Consider the following 6,092-nt stretch of genomic DNA (forward strand, 5'->3'; position numbering starts at 1 on the left):
TTATTTAAGATTAAAAAATATTATTTTTCTAATCCAGCTAAAATAAAATTAATATTAGATATAGTCCCCACTTAGAGATTTTCTTCGACTCTTCTGCTTTCTAAACAAAGAGTTTTAGTGTACAAAGTAAATACACAAATGTAAAATGGCACACTTAAGAATTGAGACATAGCACATTACATTTTAAGAATCTTTAGTATAAAAAACGTATTTAGTGTTATAAATCTTGCCTCCAGTTTCTCAATAATTACTTTTCCTTTTATAGAGTAAAAACCACCTAAAAATAAATATGAATAAAATGACATTTCTTAATGTTGTAGATGTGTCGTACTAGTTTTGCAAAATATGAAATAAGCATCTTTTGAATGGCTATTTTTAGTAGCATAGTACAGTTGTGTACTATAAACTAAGGAAGTGTATTTCGATTTAAAAATCGCTGACCTGATTCAGAAATCCCATCAAAGTAAAATCATATATGTTTTTGACTAGTGGAGAAAGTGAAAATTGCTTAGTTGTGTCTGACTCTTTGCTACTTACAGTCTATGGAATTCTCCAGGCCAGAATACTGGAGTAGGTAGCCTTTCCCTTCTCCAGGGGATCTTCCCAACCCAGGGATCGAACCCAGGTCTCCCTCATTGCAGCTGGATTCTTTACCAGCTGAGCCACTGGGGAAGCTCAAGAATACTGGAGTGGGTAGCCTATCCCTTCTCCAGCGGATCTTCCTGACCCAGGAATTGAACTGGGGTCTCCTACATTGCAGGTGGATTCTTTACCAAATGAGCTAGTGGAGAAAAAGAGGTTTCAAATTTGTTTATTTCCTTTCAACAGGAAGAACCATCTTATTAAGATCAGAAGATCCAGGCTGTGTATAGTACTGCCTCTGTGGTATGACCTTACATCAGTCATCAATTCCTCTACATCCTGGTTACTGGTCTGTGAAAGGAAGTGGTTGGATCAAGGTTTCTTTCAGCTTTCAAAGCTTCTGATTCTATGGATTTCCTACAGTTCCCAGTCTCTTCTCTGATAATTTCAATTTTAAATTGTAAGAAATTGTAGAGAAGAGGAGCACAGGCAAATTAAGTATGCATCTGGGTGCTTCAGTTCAGTTCAGCTCAGTCACTCAGTCGTGTCCAACTCTTTGCAACCCCATGGACTGCAGCACACCAGGCCTCCCTATCACCAACTCCCGGAGTTTACTCAAACCCATTTCCATTGAGTCAGTGATGCCATCCAACCATCTCATCCTCTGTCATCTCCTTCTCCTCCCACCTTCAATCTTCCCCAGCATCAGGGTCTTTTCAGTGAGTCAGTTCTTTGCACCAGGTGGCCAAAGTATTAGAGTTTCAACTTCAGCATCAGTCCTTCCAATCAATATTCAGGACTGATTTCCTTTAGGATGGACTGGTTGGATCTCCTGGCAGTCCAAGGGACTCTCAAGAGTCTTCTCCAACACCACTGTTCAAAAGCATCAATTCTTTGGTGCTCAGCTTTCTTTATAGTCTAACTCTTACATCCATACATGACTACTGGAAAAACCATAACTTTGACTGGATGGACCTTTGTTGGCAAAGTAATGTCTCTGCTTTTTAATATGCTGTCTAGGTTGGTCATAACTTTTATTCCAAGGAGCAAGTGTCTTTTAATTTCATGGCTGCAGTCACCATCTGCAGTGATTTTGGAGCCCCCAAAATAAAGTCTGTCACTATTTCTACTGTTTCCCCATTTTAATTCATCTTTTTTAAGAAAAAAAAATTTAAGCAGTTTTAGGTTTGCAGTAAAATTGAGAGGAAGATACAGAGATTTCCCATATGCCCTTTATCCCCATACCTGCATAGCCTCTCCTATTATCAGTGCCACTCAGTAGATGATATATTTTTTACTACAGATGAACCTACATTGACACATTGTAATCACCTAGAGTCTACAGTTTACCTGAGGGGTCAATCTTGGTTTTGAACAGTCTGTAAGTTTGGACAAAAGTATAATAACATATCTATCATTATAGTATCATGTAGAGTATTTTCATTGCCCTAAAATCATTAATATTTTAAAGATTAATTTTTTAATTTTAAATTTAAACTTAAAAGATTTTTAAATTAATCTTTTAAATTATAAAATGTATAATCTTTGTGGGAAATTCAAATATTTTAGAAATGTAAAATTTTTGAAATGAAAGTCAACCTAACCACTCTTAGAAGAAATCTCTGATAGTTTTTTACACAAACCTCTAGATTTTAAATGTGCATTTTAACTTATATATTAATTCTAACCTAACCTAAATATTTCATGAGCACCTATTATGTACTCAGATTGTTAAAAAAATATAAATATTAACTTAGAGAAATGCAATTGCATTACATCCAATACATACAATTCAAGCCACTGTCTTTTCTCACCTAACAAGGAATCTTGAAATACTACATGGTTTTCTATTGCCCCTTTAACGGATTACTGGGTTGTTTCCAATTTTCATTATTATGAATAAACTTTCAGTGACTATGTTCCTTTTCGAAATCTCTTTAAACAGTTTGAAAACAAATTGGCTGGAGCAGATTAAACATGAGAGCTAATTCTGACTCCACCCCCCAAAAGTGACAACAGGTATGTTATTACCTTAATTGTACCCTTAACCTCCTCAAGGACATTTGGAGAGATCTCTAGAGGTAGTTGTTATTTCAATGCAGAGAGCAGTAGTTCAGGAAAAACAAATGTGTGTGTAAATCACGAGGAAAATATTTGAAAGAGTAAAATGTGAATTTGGATATGATTCATCACTGTTGATTATATTTTTCTATATATTTCTTACGATGAGCCTAAATATATTTCTAGAATTAAAGTTTTGTTACAGTAACAGAACCTATTTCTATTTAGACAGAAAACTGAATTGCTTTTCTATTGAGATGTAATTCACATATCATACACTTCAGTAAATTTTAGTATATTCAGAGTTATGTACCATCACAATTACCTACTTAGAGAACATTTTGTGCTATGCTTAGTCATGTCAGACTCTTTGCAACCCTATGGACTCTAGCCCGCCAGGCTCCTCTGTCCATGGGGATTCTCCAGGCAAGAATACTGGAGTAGGTTGCCATGCTCTCCTCCAGGGGATCTTCCCAACCCAGGGATCAAACCCAGGTCTCCCACATTATGAGCAGATTCTTTACCATCAGAGCACCAGGGAAGCCCAAGAATACTGGGGTGGGTAACCTATCCCTTCTTCAGGGGAACTTCCCAACCCAGGAATTGAACTGGAGTCTCAATTAATCTGCCTGCATTGCAGGCGGATTCTTTACCAGCTGAGCTACCTGGTAAGCCCATTTGAGAACATTTTACCACCCTATTAAAAAGCCCCATATCCATTAGCAGTCACTCCTCATTCCTCTGTCTCACCACAACCCCTGGCAACCACTAAACTATTTGTCAACTCTATGAATTTGCCTATTCTGGAAATGCCATATAAATAGAATCATACAACTGGTTGCCTTTTGTGTCTGGTTTCTTTCACTTAACAAAATGCTTTCCAGGTTCATGTATGTGTCCCATATATCAGTTCATTTCATAGCCTGTCTTAGTCACTTCGGGTGCTTTAACAGAATACCATAGGCTTAAACAGCAGACACTTATTTTTTTCCGCACTGGAGAATGTGAAGTCCAAGAGCAAGGTACTGGAGGATCTGGGTCTTAGAGAGAACCCTCCGCTTGGCTAGCAGTCACCTTTACTAAAAAGAGGATGCGCTAGTGTCTGTTTCTTTGAAAGGGCATTAATCCCATCATGAGGGCTACATTCTCAAGACCTCATCTAAACCTAATTACCTCCCAAAGGCCCCACCTCCTAAAATCATCACACTGGGGTAAGAGCTTCACACATGACTTTGGGTGGGCAGGAGACAAAGTATTTAGTCCATAACATGACCCAGTAATATTCCATTGTATAGAATACCATTTTGTTTATCATTTCATTAGTTGACAGGCATTTAGGTGGTTTCCACTGTTTGGCTATTATGAGTAATGTTACTATGAACACTTGTATTCAAATTTTGTGTGAATGAATGCTTTCAGTTCTCTTGGGTATACACCTAGGCATGGAATTTCTAGCTCATATAATAACTCTGTTTAACCATTTAAGGAACTGCCAATCTGATTTCTCATTGGCTGTACCATTTTATATACATATAAATATATTATATATATATATATTTGTTGCTGTACCAGCAATATATTAGGACTCTGATTTTTCAGAGTCTGATTAGGACTCTACATTTTCACCAATGCTTATTATTGTCTGTCTTTTTATTATAACCATCCATCCCAGTGGGTGTGAAGTCATATCTCATTGAGGTTTTGATTTGTGTTTCCCTAATGACTAATGCTGAGTGTGTTTTCACATGCTTATTGTCATTTTTTTTTTTCTAGTGCTCTCACACATTTAAAAATTTTTTTTCTTGGAGTACAGTTGATCTATAATGTGTCATTTGTATATCTTCTTTAGAGAAATGTCAATATGAATCCTTTGTCCATTTTTAGTTGGTTTGTCTTTTTATTGTTAAATGTTAGAGCTCTTTATATATCCTGGATACAAATTCTTTATCAGATATATGATTTACAAATATTTCCTCCCATTTTTGGGTTGTCTTTTTACTTTCTTGATAGTGTCCTTTGAAGTACAAAATTTTTTTAATAAAAAGCAATGATAAATTACATTTTTAAAAGGCCTTTGGAGATCTGGATCCAGCATAATGTTTTCCTAACACATAATAAAAGTTTCATAGAATTATATAGCAGGTAGAAAAGTAATTCAAGAGTGTATTATAAGAAGAACAAGAGAAGCTAATTGATAATTAATTAAAAGATATTTTGATGGGTAGGAAATTAAACATCACATAGCTAATATATGAGAATAAAGACTCTAATATATTTAACTTCTTTTTCATATGTGTAAATGCACATAAAGAAGATTGCAATAAGTTATTTTACACACACAGTTCAGTTCAGTCACTCAGTCGCGTCCAACTCTTTGCTACCCCATGAATTGCAGCATGCCAGGCCTCCCTGTCCTTACACACACGCACAAGCCAGAGAAAAATCTGTGGTTAACCCTAAACCTACTAAGTGGAATTGAAGCAGAAACAGAGTTGATTACTCAGGTTAATGGGTTGGTGTTTATAAATGACAAATGACTATATTAAAGAAGTTACTAACTTTATATGCTGAACTATCGCTAACAATATTTTACAATAATTAACAAAAGCTGCTTTTGAAATAAACCTTTCTGGTTAATTTCTCCTCTTTCTTTGGAATCTTTGGTAATAAAAAACTATACTCAATATACATGTGAAACTTTTACAACAGTTAATATAGAGCATTCAAAGGTAACAGCTTATAAATTCTCCTTAAGGCAAGAAAAAAATAGTGGGTGTAAGAAACTATGAAACACTATTGTAGTCACTCTTGCCCAAAGACTTCTCCAATGTACTTTGGGCTATTTATTTCCTTCTTGTAAATACATTTTATTGTTCTTTAAAGAAACATGAAGATGCTGCAAGACACAGAAGGAATGAATAAGGAGTTCAGGTGGTCAGGTGAGATTTAAATAACAGGATTGGGTGAAGGGAAAGATGGAAGCAGTCTCTTCAACACGAGCCAATAACACAGGCAAGAAAGACAGCATGAAGTCGGAAACCCAATCAGCAGACTAGTCAAAAAGAGTCTGGAACTTAAGCAGACTTTAAATATTGGGTTGGTCAAAAAGTTCATTCGAGTTTGTTACAGTTTACAGAAAAACCCAAACAAACTTTTTGGGCACCTCAATAATAGATACAGGGACAAATAGCTCATGGCATCTTGACTCCTGGTAACTCTTATATGCTTTCAGTTAAGAAAGAATTACATTCTCAAACCTGGCTTGAGTCTGCAATGAAGGTCAGTGGAGTACTTGGCTGAAAGGAAGAGAATAGAAGTTTTTGACATAGACTAACCCTGACAAGACTGAGGTCTGCGTACCTGGAGAGTTTCTAAAAAATCTGGACCCATGTATATTCTCCAGAGCATTCTCTAACTATGCTGGAGAATGTGGGATGAGTTGAAGTGAG

This window comes from Bos indicus x Bos taurus, chromosome 17 (genome assembly GCF_003369695.1).
Source record: "Bos indicus x Bos taurus breed Angus x Brahman F1 hybrid chromosome 17, Bos_hybrid_MaternalHap_v2.0, whole genome shotgun sequence".
NCBI classification, from domain to species: domain Eukaryota; kingdom Metazoa; phylum Chordata; class Mammalia; order Artiodactyla; family Bovidae; genus Bos; species Bos indicus x Bos taurus.